Raw genomic sequence first — 27,794 nt, 5'->3', positions numbered from 1 at the left:
AAAGTTCGAGATGCAAATGAGGTCGTCGTTTCAAAAAAATCTCCACGAGGCAGCACTCGACTACTTCCAAAGGGCCATTCAAGCAGGCCGATACACGTGTCCCGCGTGTGCGTGTCGCGCCGCCGTTAATGCATTAACGAACGTTGTTTGCAGCGCAGCGTCGCGTTTAGCAGACGCGGCCCGACCGCGGAGACCATTTTACAATATCAATAATTTATCATGCATAAATGATAATAGTCCATATTATTGCGCATTAACAGGTAGAAATTGCGATAAATGTAATTTGCGTATTAGAAACGATATAATGGCGCGATTTATAATTCACGCCGCGGTCGGTCGATTTATAATTGACAATGTTATAAATATCAAAATACCAAAGCGATTCGCGATGCGCTTTCGTGCGACCGCAACCGTCGACCGATGGTCCAGCGCGCGCTCACTCTCTGTCTGTCTGTCCGCCTCTCCTCTCTCGACGTTACCCCCCTTCGGGAACGTCGCGTCGCCGTTTTGCCGTTGCCGACGCTTAGGTTTGTTTTTAGCATTATCGAGCGCGAGTAGCTCGCCGCGAAGAAATTTCATTCCGTACGTAATCTCGGTCACGAACGACCTACATCCGCGAGCGAGCGAGCGCGCGCGTCAAAGTTGCGGCAACTTCCAGATAAGGGAGCGAACCGCGGCGAGAAGTTCCCGCGCGCCTCGTCGCGTCGCAAAGTTTCCCGCGCCGAACGCGTTATTTCCCTCGACGAAAGGTGAAATTCTTGAGAATCGACTCGGTGTCCACCGTGAGAGGAGGAACCGGATATGTCAGCGGGTGTTGTCCCGTCGTCGTCGCCGCTTCGCTCGCTCGGCAGATCTTAAAGGAAACGATCCGCGAAGAACGTCGACGACGCCGGGTTGGAATCCCTTATTGAGGTTTGCGGTATATGCCCGTGTGTACTCCGATACCACGGAAATTGCGGTGTAAATTTTAATTTCGCTTTTATTCGGCACGCGTATCCCACATAGGCGGTGATGCGACACGAAGGCGAAAACAATCCAATTTTGCGAATCGACGGCGTCGAGATGAAACGGGAGAGAAAGAGAGAGAGAGAGAGAGAGGGAAAATTCCTTAAGAATGGCGCGGGAAACGGGAAGACGGAAGCTCGGTGGCGCTTCCACGCGGAATTTTAGCCCATGTTTCATTCATTTCGTAGCGGTTCGTGAATCGAGCGAAGAAACGAAAAGCGACCGCCAAAGAGATCACATGTGTTTCGATAAAAAGGGCGAGAAAGAGAGAACGCGTTACCTCACCGAAGCCGATAAAATTCCGGGCCAAAATAAAGCGGGATCAGTGCGGTGCTTTGACGAGATTCGTCGGGATTTGGTGTTCCGACGGTATGTTCCGGAGTTCATGTAAATTTCGCTCTCGACGGCGGCGGCTTTACGCTTCACCGCCAACCTCGACGACAGACGGACGCGCACCGAGGATTTTCGAAGGTGCGCCGCGATTTTGTTGCTCGCGTGCGCGCTCGGTGGAAGTAATTAATACACTCGAATGCATACGCCGCGACACACTTTTTACTTCTCGTGGCTCGCCGCATACTTTCGAAATACTTGCCGGGAACTTTCGAAGATAAGAGCGACGAGAGAGGTATTAATGTCGGAATGTGCCTCCGAGTTGCACACGGTGCGCGTGCTTATCCCGTTACTAATTAATTCTCGATGTCTAAACACGGCCGGACCGATGTCTAATTGTTAGTGACGTCAATCAGGAGTCGATAATGTCGCTCGCGTCACTCTGTGTCGTTGCAGTCTAAATATATTTAGTTATTAAACGCATGTGCGCGCCGCACCGCATACGCACACGTGTTCACGCGCGGAGGATGCAATTACCGGCGCGTTTCGCCAAGCTAATTACATTAGCGTTGCATTTGCGTAACCCGCTTGGCAAACGTTTAACGATTTCTCTCTCCCTTTCTTTGTTTTAAGTAGAAGTGCCGTAGCTTTACCACCGATGCCGCTCAACGTGCCTACGCGTTTGGAAAAGTTCACGCGATATGAAGCCGCTCAGCTGGATACCGAGTGACGCGCGAAATTTCGCCGGCAGCTTTCGCTGCAATTTTTAACAATCTCGTCCCCGACGCGCTCTCCTCGTCTCCGCCCGACGATATCGATATTTTTGGCAATAAATGCTGCACTTGTCGCGTCGCATGCGCGAATCTCGCCAAACGATAACCGAATCCGCGCAATACGGACTGATTAGCTATCTATTGTTTACGCGGAATCAATAATGGTGTGTACGATCGCGATTCTCGGTCCGAGATTATTAATTATTCCAGATGTTGGAATATCGTGACTCGTTGATACTCCTGCGCGTTACATCGTCGCCGAAGATAAAATATGCAAGTTCTCGTCCGTGTTTGCGCGAGCAATTATCAAGTTAATTTGTCGGAAAATATAATTCGTGCGATAAATCGATGCGTTCAAGAATGTCTCCGACTCGCAGATGTATTTCCTTTCTTCTCCGGTTCTCTGTATTTATCGATCCGTATACTTCCGTCATCGTGACGGAGTAATCGTACGAGTATGCGATGCAATACGATGCGAGGCGCGTATCGCTTTACAGCATCTCGTAGAGATCGTTCAGATAGTTATCGGAGCCAGTTGAGGTCCAAGATAACGGGGCGATCTTCTTCTCGAGGAAGCGATAAATTCTTAATTGCGAATCGTAAACGCATCACACTCGGGGTTCGAGCCTCGTTGTGTGTATCGACTTTCTCCGCTTTCAACCAATGATTCACACACGCACACACACATACACATATGGCGAGTCCTTATCAGGCAATTGCGATACAAAATTATACAGGGTGAACCACGCAACGTGATTAGCTTAGTTTATTCTGCTATTAGTGGGCCGATTGAAAATTATATATTTATGTATAATTATGTATTGTAAATTTAATGCAATCACCTTAAAGATCATCTTGAACCATATTATACTAGACAAAGAAATTTTCAATCGCTCGACTAACAGCAGAATAAACTAAGCTGATCACGTTGCGTAGTTCACCCTGTATAGGGCGTCCCAGTATCAACTGGATAAGGAAATTCTTTGGAAAAAAAAAAATCCAATCTCGTTTATCGCAAGAAAACAAAAAAAGTGTTATCGAATAGCGTTTGAAATTTTTGAGAAATGATACCGATAATTATTTTTTCCAAGCGATAATTCGTAAAACGCGATTATTCTATTTTTATTTCTTTCCTTTCTCTCCTTTTCGTTATTTATTTAAGACTCACGAAAAGAAATTAGTTCGGTAGTAGACCGAGAGGCGGGAAAAAAAGGTTCGAGATATCGAGGGCAAGGGTTCACGATCGAACCGGGGGTTCTTTCAGGCGCGCATGTCGTCTCTAAACTATACGGAGTGTCCTTGTCGCCATGGCAACCCTAGCGCAAGGCGGGACGTAGGATCCAGCCAGAAAGAGGGAGGCAGACGGAGAGAGGGACACGGGATCAGAGCAAGGAGGGTGTGGGAGCATGTCTGGACCACCCTAATCCTCCCCCGTCATCGTCATTTGTCATTGCCAGAAAAAGACGAGAATTCGCTAAATACTCGTATTTTTTCTCTGTGTCTGTCGCACATTTTTCCATTTGTGTATGTGGCATTTCGCGTAATAATAACCACGTAGCCACTCTCAACGGTATTTTTGTTGCGTTTCACACTCGACCTGTTACGAGCGGAAGTTTTGTGAACCTCGCGAAACGACTGAGAGGTCACTTCTACGAATGCTCACATCGCCTTTTCCGGTCGGTGTTTCTCCGACGATACCCTTGGCGGTTCGACAAAGGTTCCTTGATCTTCACGTCGTAATTAGTCGACCCACTTCGCGACGCAGAATCTTGCCGTCGCCCGTGTCCCACCCTCGCCTCCCTTCCCACCCACCCTTTCGTCATTTCCTCCTCTTTTCGATTCATCGACTGGAACGTTCGTTCGTCCCTGCCACTCGACACGCTCGATAGCCGGGTTAATGGAATCATACTCGAGCTTCGCTCTTTTTTCTTTCTCTCCCTCTCTTCGTTTAACGTTCTTTCTCTCTCCTTCCCCCCCCCCCTCTCTCTTTTTCTCTTTCTCGCTCGCTTGCCGCCCGGAAGAGGCGGAGGCCAAGAGATGCATGGAATGCATCGCCTTTATTTCAAAACACGAATCCTTCGAACCAGCTGGGCTTATCAGTTGTTAACATTCTTTGCCGAGCGATAAGATTCCTCCGCTATGTAAATAATTCTTCGTAATCGCGTACAGTGAATTCTGTAATTCTATATTACGATTCTATGACGTATTCGCGAGTTCAGTTCTTTTACGGAAGAAAGTGAAACAGATCATAAGTTAGGAGAATCGGGAGTAACACTCGTAAATCCCTTCACCGTGTGGTCTTCTCTCGACGCGCTTCATTATCGTCTTCGATCCTTTTAACGGACACGGATTTTAATCGGAAGCGATCTTCTCGATCCTATCGTTATCACACACCTTCGTGCCTCATCGATTAACGATTTTATTGAATCCAATTTCGACATTCCCCTTCCCCCCCCCTCTCTTTCTCGCAATGCATCCGGTGCAACAACATCCCCCCAGGGACGCTCCCCTCGTTATTCCCTTCCTCCCTCCTTTCCTCTCGCTCACTCTCCGCGCCTCCCGCTCACTGAGGTTGATGCATTATGTAGCGCACGCACTGCACGCATCTGTGCACGTGCGCTACGACTCGGCGCAGGATATGCTAATTGCGCGCACTGCGGATAATGCGCTCGAGGACGGACGGATGGACGTGCGCGTGTGTACACCCGTTATATCACGTACTCGTCCGCGATGGGCTCCGAGCGGATATAATTCGCGACGTGTATCGATATCACGTGTATCAGCGGCCGAAGCTGCCGCGAATAATCACGGAGAAGGGTGCGAAATTCACGTATCAAAAAAAAAGTAAACGAAATTGTAATTCTAAAGTTTTTTTTACGTACAATTCAAAAAACCCAGGAAGATCATCGTACGTTTGCTTCGGTCGCATTTTCTACATTTTGTTTCTTCCTCTCGTTTTGTCTCTCTCTTTCTCTCTTTTCTCACAAAATCTGGACGAGTAGTCGTTTCGTTCTGCACGCGGGAAGAGCGCGGAAAACCGCGATTTTGAGTTGAAACGAGCGACGACGAAGCGCGAGGAAAAACGGTGGCAACGCGCCGCCGAGTCGCATAACTGCATTAATCTCCACGACTCGGGGCTTCTCAGATTTGCGTTTACGTCATCGTCGATGCTCCGGTTACGCCGACAACGTGACAGCCTGACCTTAAAGGCGGTTTCGCATCCCCGAAGAGCATACACTTCATCATGCCGTCGCATCACTGCGCGAATCAAGCGATGCGGTTTGCACACACATACATATAGCATGCGATCGCGAAAGATCATTTTCGCGCGAAATATCCGCCGAAAAGCATACCATTTGACAAGAAGGCTTTAACATCATATTGTTAATTTCGTTTGATTAAGTAGAGTAATGTGCAAAAAAGTACCTAAATGAAATGTATATGCTTGCAAGATTTTTGAAAATTTAAATTGTCCATTGATTTAATTGGACAGATAATAGAGTATCGCTTCGTAATCGCTCCACGCAATATTATCGAGCAACGTTACGCAACGATCGACCTATTGGACATGAATAAAAACGATATATAAATCTCAAGCATCGAATATAAATCCCCACCTTTGGATTTTCGCGGTAAATCCGCGCATATTATACGCCACGATAATAACTCGCGAGTTGCATTTCCGGTTCTGTGTAACGACGTGCGAACACACACACACACACACACACGCACAAAATCGAGAACGTGATGTGGGGTTGCGGAAACGTTCGACTCGGTCTGGTCGGTCGGTGTCGGTCGGACTGGCAATCACGCTCCGTCGAAATCACCAAAGTCACGAGAAAGGCCCGGAGGGGCCCGGACGATGAGTCCCGGCGTCGGATTACCACGATCGCGGCCGGTAAACGCGATTTTATCGGCCGCGATGATTTATTAATCCTCAGAAGTATACGTCCCGACCTCTCTTCTCTCTTTCTCTCTTTCTCTCACCGGAATCCCGACCTCCATCTCGCGCAATATAGCGGATCCCGGAATTTTCACGCGCCGTTATTTCCGCCTCGATATTCTACGGAGTGATCGAGACGAGGCGTAAGCTGACCCCTGCGAAATTTATTGGAAGGATGTAAGAGGCGGGTCCGATCCCTCGCGTCAGTCTACGTGCAAAAGTATTAGCGAGTGGTCGTCGGAGAACGCTTTATAAGGTACTCGAAATTTCGCTGCAGAATATATCGCGGTAAAATACAAAATATCTCGTGAAGTACCGTTGTAGATCTCCGTGGCGATCTGATTCTCTAACTTGGCTACCTTTTGCATCACGTGAACCGTAATACCGCAACAATGTAATCGAGACGTGAAACGTTTCACTCTTTTGCCGGCACGTTTCTACGAGCAATAAAAATAATTTGTAATTAAATCATTTCCATTGGAAAGTTGGCATACTTTCTAAAATACCGTAAGTCTCGGAGGTCGTGGTTGTCGCAGCCATAATCGTTATTCTACTCGCTCGCGCTTCATAATGAATAACGTCGCACAGAGGAAATTTGCATAGTACATCAATTACGCAACTCGACTACCATGTAAAAAGAAACAATATGTACGTTACATAATAAATAAAACATAGTGCGAGTACAACGAGTACCTGTCAAAATAAACGAGTGATGTCCCGTGACGTTACAACATCATGAGCGTGCGCGCGTATCGGAGCCGATCCGGTTTCCGCCCACAAATAGACGGTTCCTCGCCATAATGAAGGAATGAAAACCAGAAAGCCCGCGGGAGGATCGCGTATATCAGAGGCTGCGGGTTTCGCCGGTGCCGGATAAAATGATCGGCCGCAAATCACTGTGCGGAACCAATCGAGATTTCGGCGGTGACGCCGCGCGTCTGACCGCATTATCGGCCTCGAGTCGCTCTATGCGGATACGATACGGTATGATACGACACGTACACGCATGCAAATATGCGCCCTGTTATTAAATATTAATCGTATCGTAGTAATACATTCCGTAGTATGCGTGACGGCGAGAGAGAGAAAGAGAGAGAGAGGGAGCGTATGAGAGAGATTGCATTTGCGAGGTATAAATGCAATATTCATTAAATAAATACAGCGTGCATTCATGGAGCGAGCTTCCGCAACAGGCGACTCGCACAAACAACTACGCCATTATTTGTTAATTATTTATTTTTTAATACGTAAATTGCGTTTTTTAAACAAACATAACGCGCAATTCGAGCGGGTTTGTCCGATACGCGCTGCACGCTCAGTGGTACGTAGCGTGTTGTTAAATGTTTACGCGAGCCAGCAAGCGCGCATTGTGCGCGTAATATCTAGATCGTGTTTATAAAATATAATAATATGTGGATGGAATTTCTCTCTTTCTCTCTCTCTCTCTCTCTCTGTGCATCGTGGTGCAATTGATACTCGATATATGTATAACAATAATTACCGGTAAAGTGGCCGATCGCACAATCGAATTACTGTATCAATCGCCGCGAATGACAATTATTAAATTAACGATTTGTGTTCGTAGCTGTGCACACAGACAATTCCACGCGACACCACCGCGTCGAATTTCAACGACGCGTCGCTGCGTCGTGATTCACCGGGGCCGACTTTCTTGAACGAAGCTCTCAACAAGACTGCCCCCATCTCTCGTCGTCGATTCTATCCATCAATTTTCGACGCTGAATATGTTGGCGATATTTTATATTTTCCCAGAGACAACTCTTGGGCTTTGAATATTTTACGCGTTTTGAATTTCAATATAAATATTGATCGTTGAAAGAAACGACGGCGAAAGAAACAATCAGGCCGAATTTTCTCGTCCTGACTCAATTTCTTATCTAAGACATCGTACGGCTTTTATAACGATTGTGACTGGTTTTCAATGTAGACACTGCAAGTACGTATCCATGTGACGTATTAGAAGAAATTATACATCACTTGTAAAGTGGTTTATAAACAGATTTCGCGACTCGTACAAGGGATAAGAGAGTCCAAACATTTGGTTATATTAAAAACCAAATTACAAAAGCCAAATATACATTAAACACAAAAATAGACTCCCAAAGATTAATTAATACGAATAGAAATGAAAGGTCTTTCCGAATACATTTAAACACCGTTGACCAATTGGAGATACAATTAATTGATAAATATTTTTATATGGGCGCACCAGCGCGATCGAAACAATTTTGCACGCGCGCGCTATTTTAATCATCGCGTTAATCCCTCGCAGATTAATTAAGCATGCGAACGACGGCGTTCGCGTGATGAGGGTGCCTGCTGAGCGCACGTGCGTGCGTGCGTACTTATGTGCGTCTGCGCTCGCGTATGTATGCGTGTGTCTCGGTATGTTAATCTAATCGATGTTAAGCCCGCGATATAACGTTATGCAAGCATATGTGGGCCAGGGCTGTGCTGATCGGCCGTTTGATGACGCGGGTACGGACCGGTGTCCAAACTGTTTCGCGACGTTTCCATCGATCGTCAAACTATGCCCACATACGTGCGTACATACGTACATGTGCACGTATGCATTCACGTTATTCACGTGGACAGACAAGTTTGGACGTATCTACTTATTCGATATGCATTTCACATCCTCCCGCGTTTATTTGCGACTAAAAGCGGCTTCCCTGCGCGTTCTATCTTTCCGTCTTTTGCTTCCAATTATTGATATTAACGTATATTAATAGTTGTTGTTATTATGATTATTATTATTGCCGATAGTGATCTTCCATGTGACTTACATCACATTATTCCTTATATTATTTTTCGCTTCTCCAATCAGTGACAAAACAGTCACAACACATTTGTTTTCAATGAGTTTCGTCTCACGTCCGTATCCAATGGGAGAATTTTTGTCTCTAGTAACTCTTTGAAAATTCATTTTCGTATCAGATATCGGATACAGTCTGAAACTCATCGGAGTTCCAAGTATCGCAGTCTTTCTGCCAACGAGTCCTGATTATTCCGAGCTTTCGTGAGCGAGAGAAGTTTCGGAGTAGATAGCGAAATGTTCGTTTCGCAATTCGTTCGTCGCAGTTCTGATTTTATAGTCGGGAAATCGTTATGCGTATTCACATGCTATTCTCGGTTCAGATTTTACGTCTCCGGATTTTCTTTCCTCGCGAGGAATCCTCCTTCTGACACGCATCAGAAGGATCGAAAACCTCGACGTGTAACCTTACGCGCGCGCGAGGTTTCCTTTCACGAAACTTCACTCATAAATCATCTGTTCCGGTTTGTCGAGGCCTGACACGTTTGTACAACCTTGTTTATCGTCTGCGTATACCCGGTGCAAACTCACCCCCGTCAGGCTCGCAAAGCTGCTCGGCCGCGCAACCCTCCCCCGTTGCATTGTCCGCGCGGGGCGTATTGTCTAAATGGTAGTCTCTCTCGTCGCCGGCAACGCGAAAACATTAATTGGTAGCTTTGCGCGTATCGATCCTGATTAGCTCCATTAATTAATACGATATAGCAATTAATATCACCGGAAATTATATTAGCGCGCTGGCGGCGATTGTCGTTGCCCGGTGCCGGACTCGGACGTGGGCGGACTTGGTTTCGTTTTTGGAACGCTAGGTACAGGCCAGTCGGTTAAAATTTCTCGCCCGCGTGGTGGTCTCTACGTATATATTCTCCGAAAATACATCTACTTATTTTTCAGCGGGAAAATCACGGAAATCCTCTAATCATAAAATCCCGCAGGGCTGTAAAATCAAGTTCTAAAATAATCGTCAGAATCGCGATGTTTCGGCGTGAATTTACAATGACATAAATTCGAGAAATCGCGCGAGTTTACGCAATTTATTTAAGGAAGTATGCGCCGCTTTATACGCGTCCAACTGTTGAGCAGAACACGCTCTACATTTTTTAGCATCTCGTTATTATAAAGAAAAAGGGAGCGTAACGTCATGTGGGCGAAAAGGCATATATATGGCCGCGTGCGATAATTATTTCTACCGACACAACATAAGGAGACCTTATGTAAGTAACCGGTGTGGTCACTTCTGACACCTCCGATGCATCTTGCGTGCAACGTGCAACACGCGACGGAACGTCCGCCGGTCGTTTCGAGCGCTCTGTCGAGCCTTCGTTAATCATAGTCACGGTAATGTATCCTCGTGAGATTCGCAGCCGTCTTTTTCGCCACTTGTACTCGTATTTTTCACTAATTCGTTCCGCTCGTTGCTCCAAAAATGTGCGACAATATTTTCTACGGCCTAAATAGATCTACGTTCTAAGGCTCCGCGGTTCTAAGGTCTGCGTTCCGATTATTCTTCAAGTTACACATCCGATACAGATAAAATAAAGTGTACTAAAAATGTGAAAAGTAAGATTCTTTACCTCTGTGTGTGTGCGTTATTTGCATAGTTTAAATTTTATCTCCGATACGTTTGCTTAGCGGGCGGTTAGGTTCACAAAAACCATCGGTTTGCGTTTTGTCGAGAAAAAAATAGGTGGTAAATTATAAATTATCTTCAGAAGGTTCATAGGTAAAGGATGACTCGGAGTTAGAGCGGAGAACAGCTTGTAAAATGTGTGCTATTTCAAACAACGGTACAGTTCACAGAGAGACTCGGACCGTCGGGCAGGCCATGGGAAAGATTTATTCCCGGATTACCACGCGGTAATTTCTTTCTTTCGTTTGCTGTAGTCTTCTCTGGAGTTTGCTCTGGAACGGCCTGTAGAACGTCGCGTGGTGCACACGACGAGGGTTTCGAAATAGCGTCCAATCGGAGCGCGGCGTTGCGCCGCTTTGGCTCATTCAGCCCGTGGGTCCAGGTCATCGCTTCGCTCGAGCTTTTATGGTCGCCCCTTCGCGAGACCGAGGGGGAACCTTCGTGTCGCGACACTTATCGCGGGATAAACGCGCTACAAATAAGCGGATATCGCGAAACGAGACAACGACATCGATAGCGCGACGCGACGCGAACGCGAAAATCTCACGGTCCGCCGTTCGCTCGCGAGCCAGTTAAAGCGTAATGATTTCTTTTAAGCTTGGCCGCGCCGATTTTGCATAACGCTTCGCATAACCTTCGACAGAGAAACGCAACTCCGGCGGACGACGAGGTGAAATAATTTCAAGGCGGCTCTCTTTTTCTCTTGAATACTCGCGGCGGGAATATTCACGCGAACGTTATCGCAAATTCGTCGAGCAGCGCGACGGGGAAATGACGGCGAAATACCTCTTGTCGAAATTATCACGCGACGACGTATCATCGGACGTTAATGGACTCCCCGCGCGCGGAAACTCGACTCGGAGTGCGCGCACAATTAATCGATTGTCCGTCTAAGTATAGCAAATATTAGTGTGCCGTAAACGTAGTAAATATTAGTTGTACTAATCGTTATAAATATTAGCAGTGTGAATCATACAAATATTAACCTCGTGTGCGACTCGGGTAAATATTAGCCGCGCGGGTCGCGAATGAATATTGATACGCGGTGACAATTAGAATATCGGTGAAACTATCCGAACATTGCGAACCAGCGAAGGATGTTATAACGGCGATATAATCAATTTCCCTGAATCGCACCGATATCCTCGTTTCGAGCAGCGTGATTTTACGGAGCGTCGAATCGGCATCGACAGCGTCAGGTCTCAGGATCTTCCTGATGGTCGTCAGCTGCCCCGTCGTCAGGTTACTTCTCACCCTCGCAGGTCAACCACCCCCGATACAAAGAAAGCAGCCGGATTGTTACCTGCGCCTACCTGTGCGCTACCTCGTGTGCCGCATTGTCCATTTTACCAGGACGATGAAAGCTCGGGGATGAGCGAGGAGATGTGCGAGCGAGCGAATATGCATCCGGAAGATCTCGGTGTAATTTTGTCGTCGATTATTTTACGTTGCCGGCGTCAGTCTTCGAGGACCAAATAAGCACGTCGAGCTCGCTTTGCGACCGTTAACGTCGCGTGCGCAAACCACCATGCTCTAAAGTGTCCCTTTGATCGCGACCGAATCGGAACTTCGTTTCGCGACCATCTGTATCGAACGGGCGGCAATTGAAGGGCCGCTACCACCTTCCTTCTCCCCCCTTTCTTTTTTCTCCAGAAAGAGAGAGAGGGAGAGAGAGGATTCGCTTTCATAGAGCTGAGAATATTACCCCCGCACAAAAATCATGAGGGGCACAAAGGGCGAGGAACTCTTTGTGCACGCCTAAGTGTATTAAGGGCGAGCGTAATATACCGGGTGCCCGCACAAAACAGCCGTGAGCGAACTGCCGTGCGTGCGTGCGTACGTTTGTCACAGAGGGTGGGCGGAAAGGGGGAGGGTATTGAAGGGCGAGTTGAATTACGGCGCGGTTCTCGCGAGGGTGATGAGCCAGAGTTTGAGCGGAGAGTTTGGGGTTGCTAGTTGTATCACCGTGAGATACAATATTCCCGTAACGAATAATACGCCTAATTAATATACACAATGCGATTGGCGAAGGTAGATGAAACAGATATCGAGAGATCTCATGGATAAATTTCGCTTGCGGAATCTGTTCTATGATTCGCAGCACGTTCTTTTTTGTCTCGAGTTGCAAAAGATGATCCAGCTTCGGGATAAGAAAATTCGACTCACGCGCGCAAGTCGTCGGTATTCCTCATTATTCAATGTAAAAAATGTGTACTGAGTCAGTTCAAAAGACTAAGTTAGTTCAATTTTCAATAGCTGGCGTTACATGCACGTAACATAGGCAACAATACTGATAATATCTATACTGAATGTCTCAGACCAACAGGGACAAACTTCGTAAGAACGTGAACGGAAGGGTGAAACAAAAAAGTGGCACAATCTACAGTATATTGAACGTTGAACTTCGAACCTTGAACTTGTCGCTAGGTACAACAGGTGTCATATTTTTGTAGATTAGGTTACTGGAAAAAAATCCTTTACCATTTTGCAAATAACATGTAAATCTTTGAGTTATTGATTAAAGAAGCATATACATAGCCATTTTCAATAATTAATAACTCGAAACTTTGCGTGTTTTTGCGAAATAATGGAGGATTTTTTTCACCCACTTTAATTCGTCCTACGCACTCACAAAGTTTGTCTCTATTGGTCTCGGACATTCTATACAGATATTGTATGACACTGTCGTAGACCTTGTACACTGAGAGAAAAATATCTAAAAATAAACGAATATTTCTTTGTTAGGTCCTTACACAATATTTACTTAAGTCTAAATTCACTTTATTTAAATCGAGTATTATTTACTTAAATCGACCCACCAAAAGAAATATTCACTTGTTTTTAGATATTTTTTTCAGTGTATATGACATACTAATATGTATGTGAGGATGATATCTGATTATTTGGTTAATAAATAACCTATTCCCATCGAATGCGATAAAGTTAAATTTGAGTGAAAAATCGAGCCGAAACTTTTTCAATCACCCAATATCTCACGATAACCGATCGTGTGAGAATAAATTCCGACGGGAAAAAGTGTTTTAAAAAAATACATCGAAGAGTAAGACTATGTCGTTCGTTCGTTAACAGGTTGCGGAGGTTTAATTCGGTCCGCGTTATCAATCTCGAATTTTCACCCAATTACGAGCGAGTTCCGAATGGAACTCTAATTGAACGTGCGTCTCTATTAAGACTCGACAGCGGTCAACCGTGGCTGGACCAAGGGCCACCGGTTTCCTCACTTCGGCGACCATAAACAGCCGCACCCACGCACCATCTCTTCCGCCCCCTCTGCTACACCCCCGGCTATAACCATATCCCACCTTCCGCCGCGGGTGCAATGCATCTCGGATGGCGCACGTGAAACAAGCCGGCGCTCTGATATCGCTGATTTATACACGCATTACCATCCGGACCGGACTACGCTGCATCTCGTTATTATTATGTACACTGTATATATCGGGTAGTCGAAAAGTATAGATTTAATTATATCACGATGCGTCCGCGAGGACGCGCCGAAAGCCGCGACGATTCCAGGTTTTCTGTGCCACCGTGTATGAATACGAAGAGCGGATAGCAAAGTTGTGATTTGATCGTTGATCTCATGTTTATCAGCAATTTGAAATAATGCGAGGGATGCGGGTATTTCTTTTTGGAAATTTGTGAAAAATTTCTTTTTCGTCTGTAAAACATGATTCATCATCCCGATCTCTCATTCGCTCACGTTTCATTTCACTGTTCGTAATTTTTCTGAGTAAGTTCGAGGGCGTCTCGAATTTTCTCCATTCCCGTAACGTTCTTTCCCTTTCTTTCTCCCTCTCTCTCTTTCTTTCTTTCTTTCTCCTTTTTCCTGTGTCACCGCCCAACGAAATAATTTCAGGCGGCGCAGGTGATGTCGAAGAAATTGATTCCGACTTTAGGCACCCTAGAAAAAGGCGAAAAGGTAGCTCTCCTATCTCTCGTCTCGTCCATCGCACCCTTTCGCCCATCTCGCCACCCTCTTGATATATATTCGGTCCAGAAATACGACGACATAAGCACGACGACATCGCGTGCATACAAATGAACGAATGCTCGTCCCAAGTGTCCACCATCCTCGTTCGAGCGAGCTACAACGACGTTCGAGAAGTCTCCGGTTTAATTCTTTTAGATTATATCTCGTGAGTAAAATTAAAAATGAGCACTCGGATGAAGCAAGGTAAACGTCGAGCAAATGTTTCAGCCACGTCGTTTTCATACAAGATACAAGCGTGTATTAAAATAGATGAACATCGCGATAAAAAGAGCGAAAGAGAAGGAGACAGAGAGAGAGAGAGAGAGAGAGAATGAGTGAGTGAGTGAGTGAGTGAGTGAGTGAATGAGTGAGGCGAGTAAAAAAAGGAAGTTAAATAAATCTCTTTTCAAAGTGCAGGAACGAACTTCTCGCGAACGTGACTCTCGCGCTTAGGTCGGGTAAAAAATGAGCGGTGTTTCAGAGTTAATGAAGCCGCGCGGCTTAAGTTCGGGACGATATTAAACCGCCACCCGGTGGTGCGCGAGTAGAATTAATAGCCACGCGTGTAAACGGCGAATTAGTATAGCGGCGAATGCGGGGGAAAAAAGCGGAGAGATAAGGGAGAAAAGTGACGAGGGTGGGGCCAGGTAACTAACGGCGCGGGTAACTAACGGCGTAATAAGTAACTATTTTACAAGAGTGCAGCGGTAACAATTAACAATTAACTAGGCTATATTATTACATCGTCGCATCAACCAACCGACGCACCAACCCTCGACGTCGCGAGAATCACTGTTCTCGCAAGAGTTTCGTGAACAGAATAATTTTCCCGATTGATACGAATCTTCGGTTCGCTGCAAATTCTCGCCGCATCGCTCGAGGCACGCTAGAGAATTTTCATCTCGCGTAAACGATGTCCCTCGATTTGCAAGATGAAATTTATATTTTATATATTTTATCGGGAAGGCGTGTTTCTCCCATTCCACCTTGAGATTTCCACTTTACACTCGTTGCTGTGCGAGTCGCTGCTCGCGAACGTTCACTTTGCACGAGACGTCGCGCTTCCCGATCGCATGTTTTCCCGCCACGTAGTCCCCCCGAAGCGAGTCGAAGAAGACCCTAAGACCTGCTCACGGAGCGGTCAGAGGCGATCGGCTCGGAGTGCTCGCTCGTGAAATTGCACGACGTTAATTCGCGCGGCGTCTTGATTGATAGCACACACCGGGCCTTCAAAGCCAGTTTGCCCAACCAACCGAGCGGCTAGCCGATCGCTTCAAAGACGGCCGCGCCGGCTGCATCGAGACACCCTATAGTTGATATTAGGTCTGCGGCACCCGAGAGACGTCCGCGGGACCGCGGCATGTATCTGTTCACGTATGTATAGATATGTACGTGTACATGTATATACAACGCCGGCGGGACCTTTGATTAGCAATTAGGTGCATTATGCATTCGCGATTATCGAGCCGTAGCAGTTCAGATTGTGGTCCAGAGAGGAGAGCGTGGTCGGGAGGGTGCAGACAGACAAACAGATAAATAGATGTTACATGGGCCTGACATGTTGGAACGTATCATGAAGGTCAGATACGGGCCGCTCGTCTTCGTTGCATTTTCTTCATTACGTCTAAGCGATTCTGCTTCTTTCTCGCCTCCTCTCGCCTCCTCTCCCCTTCGAAATCTTGGAACGAACGTTTTCACGATGGCGATAAATGTAAGAGTTACGCGTCATCCCCGTGTCGAGACCATGTTTTTATCGCAACATCACGATTCGACAATTTTCTTTCCACGCCATAGAAATAATTCGGACGCGACTCCGCCGTACGTTCCTGGGGGTGTCGTCGACCGCAGCGATGGGGTGCTGGGGCGCACCAGTGACGTCACTGGTACGGCCGCTGGAAGGGGCGCGGCCCCCGGAATCGATGAGCGTCGCGACGCCGGGGGCGGCGGCGTCGTCGACGGCGAGGGTAACGAGCCACCACCGCCGCCGCCGCCGCCGACATCGACGTCGACCGCGATGTTTCGATCGGAGATGCATCGGAAGGATGCGCGAATCGTAAAGTATGCTCCCGTGAAACTGCACCGCGAGAGAGTCTCGTCTTTAGTGCGCAAAATGTGTTGAGAAAATTTGGCGAATTCAGTTTTAGCGAACTTGATCGATGTAAATTTCACATCGAATTGGTATTTTTAACGAAACGAACGATGAAAAAACGAGATATTTGGGGGGGGGGGGCGATGCAGCAGCAACGCGTTCCGTGTATCCGCGCAAATTTGAAATGCAGCTTCGTCCCGCGATCCCGGTCGAGAGTGAGGGACGTCTACTCGAGTACTCTCGCCGTCGTTTCTCACGGTTCCGAGGTTAGACTAGACCGGTCGCGCAGAATAGAGAGGCGGCGATGGGATCGTGTAAGAGGAGAACAGAGATAGAAAGAGAAAGCCAGGAGGCCGAGAGAGCACGCGCAGCGGCGACCTTCTTTTCCGTCCATCGAAACTCGACGCGAGCGCAAAAACGCGCGCATCTTTGCACCTCACGCAAATCTGAATTCCGAGCCGTGGACGGAGAACCAAAGGGAAATTAAAATCACATCGCCTAAAGGATGAAAATAGCGCGTATTAAAATCGTCAAGAAAAAAAATACATTCTTAAGCCGTAGGAAATAAACGATAAAAAAATCGCAAAGCATAAAATAAAACATGCAAAGATCGATTAGACGAAACACATTCGTCAATTACATTTGCGTAGATCTAAGAAAAGGAGCGAAAACAGCATTTTGACTGAATGAACCGTAAGTTTAGGACGTCTATATGGTTAAGGGAGGACAAAGAGAAAGATCAAGAAGCCGACAGCTTCGTCGAGGAGAGGAATAAAGAATGGTGAAGAAGGCCAGTGGCCGTCACGGTATTGCTTCCGACGCGGCTCGCTTTTCTCTCCGTGTACATAGTATATACACGGTGGAATCCGTGAAATCGATTCCGGGCGCGAGATTGCGAATCACCCGTGCGATATATCGCAATCAACCGATATTACGTGAAAAAAAACTGAAAATCCAAACAATTAATTCATATCCGAATCGAGGCTGGAGTAACGCGTGAAATTAAGATTGATCGTGAGTCAAATTTAATTTGACACATTGGCGAATATAATATTTTCGCAAGGAATATGTATATATATATATATATATTTGATATTGGCGAAACTCCTGCGGATCATCCCTCGACATCAAAATTGGCGAAATTACTCGCAGAGTTTTTATACAATTATTTTCGGTTTCACGCGCGATGTTTGCAATGACGAAAGCGTTTTACGGCTCTTTCGCGTATTTTTCTAAAATTATCACAATTTTGAGGAAACGTAACAGGCAATTGGGAAACACGATTACTTGTCAAGTATCATTCGCAGTCGCTTCTCGCTCCGAATAGTACGCGCACCCTGTGTAGCGTCGGCGACGAATACACGCGTACAAACACACACACATACACACAATGTGTGCGAAACGGCGCTGTGGCCTTTCTGCTCTGTTGTGCTCCCGCCGTCCGCAAATAACCTGCACAATCGCGCGGCGAGAGAGCTTCGCTCTCGGGGCTTTATTAGAGCTCGCCGGTGCGCGAGAGCGCGACAAAAGCTCGCCGACGTACGTGCGTGCATATGTGCGTGCGACTTAGCGACGTCGTGATTTCGTCTTTTCGCCCTCAATTTTGGATATTTAGCGTTCGGCGCTCAAAAAAACCGCGAGTGCGACATCGTTCTCCAACGTTCTTACGCGAAAAGGTAATGTTCTTGAACGAAAGGAGAAGCAAAGGAGGAAGGCAAGGAAAATGCGAAAAACACGATGGATATATAATTTCGTAAACGCAGGTGCAACCGAGTCCCGCAGTCCGTGGTTGCACCTGCGTTCAGGTGTGATGCGGGCAGGCACGAGTCTGCTCGACCGCGAGTTGCACCGCGTTGCACCTGGCAGACGCGATGCGACGCGACGCGGAGCTGCGCTCGCAGACTTGACACCATTGCTTTGTCCCTTTTACGGCGAGATTATGGAACGCGCGCGCGAGGGGAGTCGGAGTGTATTATCGCAGAAAACTGGTCGGCCGCTGCTGGAAACGCGCGTCAAGGTTACCCACCGCCGCCGACGCAGCAGGCAGGTAGGTCGGCCGGCAGGTAAGGAGTCGATTGGACGCGCGAACGTCCAATGTGACACGAGGGTGGAATTGGTCACTTTTTTTCTAGCCTGTCTATTAGCTCGTTAATTTGTGTGACTTTCGTGTTCATTTTTCGCCGGTTTTATTTCTATTGTCGATAATCTCTCGCTTCATTTGGTCGTTCAGTGACTTGACGATGTTGTTCGTCCCTAACAAACGAGAAGAGGAGGTGGGCCCTGTTATGAAAGAAAGGATGAGAAGGAGGGAAGGGGATGGAGAAGAAGAAGGAGGCCGGGAGAATATTTTATACAGCCTCCGGAACGCGCGCGTGCTATTACGCGAATAACGGCGATTTACGGCTGTGTCTACCTTCGCCGCGCGTTTTTGCGGACACCTTGCGGCGAGGAGCCGCGAGCAGGTTGATAAATCCGCGTGAAGGTTGCGATTAAATATGAAAATCACTATGGAGAATTATAGACGTGTGCGTTACAAAATAACTTTAATGGTGAAATATGAACGGAATAATTGTAACGTCATGTTGAACAACATTAAACAATAGCAACAACAACGTAGTCGCCGTCGTCGCAGTTGCTCTGTCGTCGTCGCTCGTCCTTCCTCATAATTTACACAACCCTGTTATTTATTTTTCAATTTAAATATTTTTGCATAATGCATCCGCGACTCGGCTTACCGCGCGGAAAATGGGTCTCGGGCTGGCATGTGTAACTACCTGATTAAAATATCCAATAACGAATCTCTGCGCCGCGATAACAGCGATAAAACATTGTTCGCGATCGTATTTATTAACGTGCGTCATCATTATTTCTTAATAACATTTCATCGTGTTTATTACCCCTCTGCACTCTATATCGCTTATTAATAATATTAATGAATTATTCCCCCCGTCTCTGCAGATACGCGATGCACCCAGCGCGATAAAGGGCCGATAAGCGAGAGCCGAGGCACTCATCTCCCTCTCCTCCTCCTCGCTCCTCCCGTTTATCGGTCAGCCGGTTCGACTACTCGCTGACGCTTCGACAGCTCGGACGTATCGAGCAATCGAGCGAGAACCGGAAGGATGTATTCCCCGGCTTCCATTGGCTCAGCCAGGATCCGAGAATCCGGCTGATAGAGATCGTCCTGCAGCACTGGAAATTCGCTCGGACGAGAGAGAGCTTCCTCCTACCACCCTTCTACTCCTCCGCCCCCTGCAACCCTTCTGGTTGCTCTTTCCGTGTACCTTGGCCCGTTGGCGGCGGAAGTGTGTGCGCACGGGGATGCAGTCGGGTAACCCATGCAAACACACGCTGCCCCCTACCTTCTCTCCCTTGGAGCCGCCTAAAGCCGATTTCAATCCCCGTGCTCGCGCTGTGTGTGTGTGTGTGTGTGTGTGTGAAACCCCTCGGCGTTTTGATCCGGTCGAGTTTTCCGTGGCGACTTGACTCTGGGAAAATTCTGTTCTCTCCTGCCAGCCGACGGGGGTTTCACGCGCACAGCCTCTCCCTTCCCGACCGAGCCGCAAATTTCATGTCGCTAATTAATCCTCTCGGAGGACGATACACGTCGATTTTCCTCGCGGTAAGATTCTCGCGAGGAAAGTTATCGCGCATTCAACCCCTTTATCCGAATAAACGGGCTTCGACCGCTCGTACAATTTCGAGGGAGCACGATCGAGCGCGCCTCGCCGCCTGAAATATTTCTCGCTGGCCTCGGGACACCGGCTGCGTGCTGCGCATTGACTTTCCGCTTTCCTTGTAGTCGATAATTACAAATGCCGACGAGCATGTATCGTCGACAATGCGCGGGAACAGCGAGACCGAAACGATCGGTTAGCGTTACTCCGTGGGCAACTGCATCATGCTGCTGCAGTTGGCCGATGCAACAACGGCATATGCGTGCAACGCGTTGTTCGGATTGTGTGCTTTTCTTGTTTTTCCCCCTTTTCCTTTTTGCTGTTCCCCCCCNCCCCCCCCCCCCCGTTAACCGGGCTCAATCTATCACAGCGGAAACGGCCGTTTCACGGCGACAATACATTTCGACGAGTACTCTCACTTTTCGATTCGCGTAAAAAAAAAAAAGAGGGAGACAAAACAGGCAACGAGGGCAAACAGCCGAAGGGCCCCGGTTACGACAGGGCCGGTTCAGTGGATGGACACGGGAACGACCTCGAGCAATTCCATGGAAAAACGATAAATTAAAAGAAAAATAACAGTAAGCGACACTCGCGTTCTTGCATCTCCCTTTGATTTTTTTGCCGTATTCGTACGCACGTTTTGACGGAAGCACGACGCTCGAATGTTCAGCCGGGCGAATCGGAAAAGCGGCTGAACGAGTTGCCTCAGGGCCCGAATTTTCTCGCCGATCCTGGCGATCGCATCGCGACGAGCATTCGTGTTACAACGCTCGCGTGAGAGCCGCGTTTTTCGGCCGTTTTCCGCGACCCGGGGAGCAAGCGTAAAATTGAATTTTTTCGTTTGCCGACGACGACGGTGGCAGTAGCGGCGGTCTAATTTAATGCGTTTCCCGGATTGATTCGCGCTCATAACGAACGCCGCGAAAACGTTCGTGTTCCCGAATTCCGATATTAAATCTTTCCGACCAAGCGATCGCACTGAGCAAAAACCGAGAAACGTGTTTTCACGTGTCGCGTGATTTTTGCCGACGAACTATGTAGCTATCTCTTTGCAGTTCGATCTTCGCACAATTCTTCCTCGTCGTCGTTATCGTCGACGATTTACGATAACTCCATCGTTGTTCAACTGATTTCTTTCATAACACTAGTCGACAAATTTTAACTTTTTGTCTGTATTCGGAATGAGAGTAAGTGTTCCTGAATAGTTTTCGTCTGCTGAACACGAATTCGTTATCGAATTTAGCTATTGGATCATAATTTTGAGAAAAATGACGTCAAAGATGGCAAGAATGTTAATTTTAAGAGCTTTTATGATGTTATACCGGCAACCGGCAACAAATTTTTTCCAAAATTTCGTTAATACCACGCAGAAGTATTTACCTTTAGCTTTAAAATATATTTCGTATCGTTTCGGCATGATTTCTTGCTTTCAAGATATAACTGAAAATAAAAATACTGGTCGCGCGCGCTCGACATCAATATTATGTTTAGTTGTACCTTGAAATCGAAAAATCATACAGAAATGATACAAAATGTATGTTAAAGCTAAAAGCTAATATTTTGGCGTGGCAGTAACGAAATAATATAGGAAAACATATGCTGCCGTTGCTACGTCATGAAAACCTTAAAAATTGACGTTTTTGGCCTCTTTGACGCTATTTTTCTCAAAATCGTGTCTAATAGCCAAATTTAGACAACGGATTCGTATTCAACAGACGAAAATTACTTGAAAACACCTATTCTCATTCCGGACATAGAAATCTTGTTGACTAGTAATAATTAACTAATCTAATTGCTACATTAACGAGATTCGCGACGACCGTTTTTTTTTTGTAACTTGAGGGTTTCTTCGTCAAAACTAACTTTTTTTAAGTTATTTATATTTTCTTTACAAAAATTTTCTTTATAAAAACGTCTCCTTTATCTCTCTTAACTTTTATCGCAGAGCACGAGGGTTATCGTTTATTTAATTTATATTCTTCAATTTATATTTCGTACAATTCTAATTCTGGGCAACACAAATTGGCGTGTTTAAAGGGCGATCGGCTATTACTCTACGCTGACACATTCGTGCTGTAACTCGAGCAAGCATCGATACCAGAACTCGTTAGTCAACGTCGACGCGAGTCCGTGATTATTTATCGCGACGGAGAGGGCGAGGTGGATTTTTTCCTTGGAGCTGAACGATCGCAGCTGCATCGGAGTCCGAAGTCGCGATGACGACGGGGTGCAGCGGGAAAAAAGAGGGAGGGAAAGAAAGAGAGAGAAAGAGAGAGAGAGGGGGGGGGGACGAGGTGCAACGTCGTCGCACCGCCGGAAATACCAGCGACACATGCTCCTCCGACTTTCCGTCGTGTAGGTGGCTTAACTTGCGTCAGGTTGGAAGATAAAACGCGATCTCGCACACGTGGATCGGGAAAACCTGAAGAGACAAGAACGCAGGGGGGATTGCGTCACGAGGGGATTACACGTGGTGCGCGCAGTCGGTTATTAATTGTCCCAAAGTACTAAAGCGTTGATCCACCGTTTTACTTTGTACTTTTGTACATTCATTTATTATACTTTCATACCGTTTCTTTATGAAGATATCATCACTTCGCAATGCCGCAGCGGCGAGGTATAATTAAGATGAGCGCGCGTCTCGCGCCGTCGATCGATCGAGAACGCGTCGCCGTTTTCGTCGGACTCTCCGCTTTTTCTAGCAGAGAGCATCGATCCAGGACAAGAGGTGGTCCAGGACGAGTGGGGGATCCGTGAACCAACACACACGAAGACGACGCGCTCGCCGGCAGCTGCGGCATCACCTGCTTGGCAGCTGGCTCGCGCGCATTTCGTCGACGCGGTATACAGGGCCCCGTCTGCGTCCCCCCGGTCCTCCCCTCTATCCACCCCCGGTTAAATTAACCCCGATACACCGATCGGGCTCAACGTAACGCCTATCGCCGTTTCGTCGTTCGCGCGTCGGTACGTCGTTTGTCTCGTCTCGTAATTAGCGCGACGATAATGTCTCCACGTGGGTCGTTAACGACGAATTTCACGGGGCGTTTCGCGCGGGCTCTCCACTCGGGTCCGAAGTCACCGCGATTTCGCATTTTTGTTCGTCCGACTCGATTCGTCTCTCGCCACAAGCGGCCGTTATCGGAGCCGGTTATCAGGCGGCGATCCCGTGCACCAGCTGGAGGAAGGTTTTTACGGCGGCTGAACGAGATACCGAGAACGTGTATTCGTCATTGCCGTCGCCACCCGTTATACGTCGCGCGCGCAACCTCCCTCCGAATAGCGTTCCGTATCGAGATTCAATCGACGCGGCGCCGGTCGACTCGATTGCGGAAAAAAGTACATGGTTTCGGAATCGCGGCTTTCGGAATCGCGGCTTCCGTCCGATTTTTTCCTTTTTCCTCTCTCTCCCTCTCTCTCTCTCTCTCTCTCTCTTCCTCCCTCTGTTCTTCCTTCCTCTTTTTTGCGATCGATCGCAGTAAAGTACTTGTTATGTCGCGACACCAAATTTCGATTAGCCGTAAACAAAGATATACTCCATGTCACGTTAATACTATGTAAAAGTACGCGCTTATTATAATTTCACCAATTGCTCTCCTCCGTACAATTAATACATTATAGCGGTCAAAGTTGCCATCTTAGTTTGTCTGCCAACCCGGAAATCGACAAGACGGAGTGACCTCTCTAAAGAAAGGGGAAGAGTATGTTAATAATAATAATAATAATATAATGTATATAATAATAATTAAAGAAGTAATAATAAAAGAATATATCTACTTATATCCTTTTTTCAACCCCAAAAATAGTCGAGAAAACTATTGTTCTAGTAAATGTTACTATAATGTTAATGACAATAATCTTACGTACATGTTGCGACTGCTATTTTTGTGATTAAAATAAAAAAAGGATATTGTTGTCCCCGAAAATAACTATATTTTTCTCTCAATATACACTATCAAAATGAATCCGCTACTTATACTTCTAACACAATCAAAATTTCTACAGTAGCTTCTTTACTTTAAAAGCATATTTTGTGCACGGGAAAAAAGTTTGTTTGTATCAACCAGAAAAGGAGCAACCAGACTCATTTTGATTGAAGGAAATAGAATTTCTGGTTATAAGAACCAGAAATTCTGTCGTCTTCAATCAGAACGCATCTGGCTATTCTTTTCCGGTTAATGCAATCAGATTTTTTCCGTGTGTTACTTGTGATGATTTTCATTAATATATTTTGCTCCGAGTTCATAGTATATCTTGAGTTCATAAACTATCGGTTATATGTCTTGCCGCATTGGCCCGGGGATTTTATCTTTTGCCGGAAATCCGGAGATTTTCTTTCCCGTCCGGGAACTCCGGAGAGGCGACGATCCTGGCTGATTTAAGATTCAGAGCTTGGTCAGTTGACCACTACGTAATCGCTTCCTCCACGATCCGCGGATTTTTATCGGCGGGGAGAGGGGCTCCGATTCGCGATCGAGCCAATCAATTCGGAATGCAGAAAGATCATTCCGCCGCTCTCCGTGCGGCTCTAACATCGGCTCTAATTTACAGAAACGCGATCGCGCGGCACGCGATGAAGATGGTTTCGTGTTTCTTGCACCTGCGAGCACCAGCAGTACCAGTCGCCGTCGCGCATACGCTCCAGGAATGTGTCGGGCGAACTATACAGGGTGTGCCGGACTCGCGTCATGGATAGTGGAACGTCGTGCGAAATTAGTATAACGCGCAAATCGTGCCCTATCCGACATGTCGCCGACGAGCTCGTGACGAACGAAACTGTTAGCGCGTAGAAAAAAGCGCGACTGCGAATTCATCGATCGTAAACATCGCGAAAGGCGTAAATCTCGCGGATGCCGAACTTTATGGTTCCTGAGCTTCGTCGATTCCGGGTGCGGCGATTTTATGGAAGACGTTTATCTTCGCGGAAATCTCCTCGCCGCGCGGATATTTCTCTGTATCGAGGATGCTGCTTGCGGAGAGACGATGAAGCCGAGCTTTCAAGACACCTTGTGCGTTCTCGCGTCCAGATGTGAGCGTAGCGCCGGGGAAAAAAGTATCCTCGCGGCCGACTCGTTACGCGTTCCAGCGCAAATGGATATTAATTGCCGGAGCGATGGGGGACTTGTTGTTAGATTAACTCTAACATGAATATGCAGGACCTCGAGGAAATCGTCCTATCGGAAGTTCGCGGCATCGTCGGCGCCGAGATTAATGCGGGCGCGGCGCGCTCGTTGCATTCGAGCGCGTCCTGCTTGTAACGTCGCGCTACCACGAAATGAATCCGCTAGAAAAAATCACTCACCGTGCAAATAACTGGAAAGACGAGGCGAGTACCGGGAACTGTGATGATCCGAACGCATGACTCGGAAATTCGATCGCGCGGAATACACAATATCCCTGCCTTGAAACGCGCTAAAAGCGAGCCGCCGTCGCGAAACGAACGCGCATTGGCGGTGAACGAGAGAGCCGCTTGTGCAATTTACTGCAATAGCGTGTCCGGGAGAGTCAATGCTAGGACCTTGCACTCCACGTGTACGCGTATATCACAGCATGCACGTGCGCATCGGAAGATTATGCGTTCCGGAGGAACAGACGGGGAAGGAGGTGTGCGGAAGGACGACTCAGATTAGATTACGTGTTGATTACGTCGCACAAATACGTTAACTGAATGTAAAAAGGAAACCGATAAGCATCGATATAAAAATTAATACGGGAATACGGAGAGCCGGATTCTTCGAATATATTCCATGTCACGTGCGGAACCGAGCGCCGAGGGAGTCGAATATATAGAATAGAAAAAAAGTCGCGGTTAGAAACGTTAGGAAGTTGCGAACGTCGGAGGTAAATCGAGCCCGCGATAAATGTCGCTTGGTAAAGACAAGATAAAAGCGCCGAGTCGCGAAATTGCTAAAGGTGCATCTTTAGGCGAAAATCGCTAACGTTCGTCTTCCCTCCCTTTCTTTTTCCTTCACTCTGTCTCCCCCTCTTTCTTTCTGTATTTCCTCAAGTCAGCTCGAGGGAATAAGGTCGAGGTGCTTGAGCCACGTCCGTTCGGGCGATCCTCTCAGTTTACAGGTCGACGAACTTGCTCGATATTAAGGAGGGATAAGTCCCTAATTAAGAGCGCCGATAAAGTCCGGTTCGCGCTCGCCCAGCCTATCGATCGCGACGCTCGATTTTGATATCGCGCGAACAGTCGACTGGCTCGACTCATGAATTCTTAACCCTTTCGGTAGTCGCACACCCATGTCCACGTATTCACCGGGACGTCCCGAAAGTATCATCGTCCACCTACTCTTTTCCTTTCCCAGAGCTTTACCTTCCTTTCGTCGTCTTCGGGCTGATTAAGATCGCTGAGTCGACTTACGGTTCAGCACGCACTTTCACCAAATTTATCTTTTCTCGGATAAAAACTCGGCCGGTAATATTACTTTTAAGGGAAAAAGAGACGTGGATCATGAACGCGCGATTTCCCAATTCCTGTGACTCGTCCTCGTTATTTCGTCGTCATAAATTTTAATCTGTATTTAATGACTTATAATCGTCTGCTAATTCGAGACATAACTATCCAGACTTTCGACACGCATGCTACCTTAATGACATGTTTATTGGCGAACAAATAACTCCTCGGTCCCTTCGTCCACGTTTTTCTGTTCTCATTCAATGTTCTCTTATCTAGGGTCGTCATAAAGTGAAAGGCTCGGTTATTAAAATGAAATTAGCTGTTTCGCCCTATTCCACGGTTTTTAATTTAGAAATCTATTAAATGATAATTTCGGAGATGAGGAAAAGAATCGTCACAAAAGGGCGATGATTCGATATATCGACTAGATTCCTTATCTCGTGCCGCGCTTCTGTCGACATTCACTATGGATTTTCCGGAGTCGCGACAAAATCACAGGAACGCTCTGTATAATACGGCCGATTTATCACGAGGCGACAGTTCGACTGTGTTTTAAAACGGACATCTTGTACGCGCGAATGCAAGATTGAATGGAGCGGCGCGTGCTGCTTAAAGGGAGATAAATCAAGCGAACGACTTCGCGAGCGCACATATACACACGCACACATACATGCGCACACAGGGCGCGACAATACGTCATCCTGCTCGCTGCAGGAGTCAACGCGAAGACTCCACCGTTCGCGCTATAATAAAAGTTTAAGATCTGAGGATTTCCGTGGCATCGTGAAGGAAAAATTATAGCTAGCGGGTTGACTCTCTCTTTCTCTCTCTCTCTCTCTCTCTTTCCCTCTCTCTGCGAAAAACGCGGGAAAAGTCGCGACATCTTCCGCGACAATCGGCAGCGAGAGGGAAAATGCACCGTAAATATTGCCACGGTTATGATATAAATATAGACGGTGTCGTAATACAAATATTGTTACAGCGCGAGCGAGAGTTTTTTTTTTTAATATTTTCACGTCGCTCGATTTTCCGCGGTGCGAGGTGAATTTAATTCATTCGTTATAAAGTGCCAATATTGGAACATCCGACGTTATCCGTTGCTCCTTCTGTCCCGCGGTAT

General features: G+C 47.0%; 1 protein-coding gene across 3 annotated transcripts in view; it reads right to left on the bottom strand.

Moving 5' to 3' along the window:
• LOC106747450 (serine/threonine-protein kinase NLK) overlaps positions 1 to 27,794 on the bottom strand; it is an 84,861-nt gene that overhangs the window by 54,579 nt on the left and 2,488 nt on the right. The gene's annotated exons all lie outside the window — the stretch shown is intronic.

The sequence above is a fragment of the Dinoponera quadriceps genome, unplaced genomic scaffold (genome assembly GCF_001313825.1).
Source record: "Dinoponera quadriceps isolate SergipeBrazil2010 unplaced genomic scaffold, ASM131382v1 scaffold1750, whole genome shotgun sequence".
Lineage (NCBI taxonomy): Eukaryota > Metazoa > Arthropoda > Insecta > Hymenoptera > Formicidae > Dinoponera > Dinoponera quadriceps.
This window is presented reverse-complemented; position numbering and strand designations above follow the sequence as displayed.